Source organism: Dendroctonus ponderosae, unplaced genomic scaffold, assembly GCF_020466585.1.
Source record: "Dendroctonus ponderosae isolate FM_Combo_2020 unplaced genomic scaffold, Dpon_F_20191213v2 Dpon_F_20191213_1, whole genome shotgun sequence".
In the NCBI taxonomy this organism is placed as follows: domain Eukaryota; kingdom Metazoa; phylum Arthropoda; class Insecta; order Coleoptera; family Curculionidae; genus Dendroctonus; species Dendroctonus ponderosae.
Window position 1 is genome coordinate 36,671,417 of NW_026017110.1, and position 1,539 is coordinate 36,672,955.

The following is a 1,539-nucleotide window of genomic DNA, read 5'->3' on the forward strand; positions in this document are numbered from 1 at the left end:
TTGGCCTCAGAATTTGGTGTTCTTTCTCTGATGATTGGTTTCGGGTCGTCTGGCTTGCTGCACCTTTTTCTATAAAACTTATATGCAACAAACAACATTATTAGTATTAGAATAATGTAAATTAAGATTGACCATCCATCAATATGTTGAAACGTTATTAATTCTGTTTCAGATAAATCAATTTTTTGTTTGCTTATTTCTAAAGCACTTCTAACTGCACTTATTTCGTTCAAGTCTAAATTGTCCAATGTTAAAGGTATGATTTCTTCTGGGTCTTCTCGTGTGAAATTAATAAAGTCTATTTTTGGTAGAGCAATGTTTTCATATTTCTGCACGATATTTCCGAGATTTCGTAAAATATTGTTTCTAATTTTTAGTTCACAATTTTCGTTTAGTTCGATTAAGAAAGTTCCTTTTAATGGAATGTTTTCTTTGTTGTTCCCGCACTTTTAAACTGCGACTATTGTTTCAGGGCTTGCTAGGATCCATTTGTTAGATTCTAGTTTTTTGATTTTTTCGTGGTTGACGTTCACAGGAATCAGTCGACAATTTGGCAGATTCTTCGAGAATTTCAGTAGTTGGATTTCCCATGGGGAGTCTTCTGTTGATTGTAGTGGATTTTCTTCTTGGCAAATGAACTCTTCAGGAACTACTTCTTTGGATTCTTTATTTGAAAAGAAGTGGTGCTGCTCATTTGAAATTCAATATTTTGAATGCGGAATTCCTATTTTAGAAGAGTTATTATTGAATACTGGTAACTCTTGTAGTAATTCATTTGGGTTGATGATGGAGTTGTGCAAGCTATTAATTTTTGCAAAAGGTATGGTGGTTTCTAGTTTTTCTAGAATGTCATAAATTAATTGAAATTCTGTTACTAATTGGGATATTATCATTTCGATGAGGAAAAAGTAGTAAGTTCCAATACTTTCTACTTCCATAGTTTGGAGAAGTCCTTCAATTTCATTTATTAGCCGTTTTAATAGTAACTGATTTCTTGTCAGGTTTTGAATGTTGTTCTGAAAAATTTCGATTGATTTTTCAAATAGTGTTATTTGACCTTTTACTTGAGTTTTAATTTAATGTTGATTGCTGGATAATATTTCTATTGCTTTTTCGTATTTTTGAGCATCGTCTTGGTCTAAGTTTCCGGTAATTGCTTTTACAATAGAACCTAGAGCATTGATTAGTCCACGTTTTTGTCTTGTATTGTACAGGGGGTTTATCTGATAGGTGATTTGTGTGGTAATTTAATTTTCAAGTGTTTGGGCTAGGTTATACGAGTTATGAAAAGCTTTCTTGTAGCTAAGTCCAATTGTTGTTTTATTCTCGAATTTATTTTTGATTCTTTCATTTTGAATTTGAAGATTATGGAATTCTTTGATTAGGTTGGTTATATCGAAAACTTGGAAAAATGTCCATGAGTCTATAGTTTTTTGTGCGCTTCCTAATTTTAGGGGTAAAAGTCCTGGGTTGTTTGATATGTCATGGAATTCTGACGATTCACTTAGGGCATGAGTGGTGATTCTGAAATAAAACGAG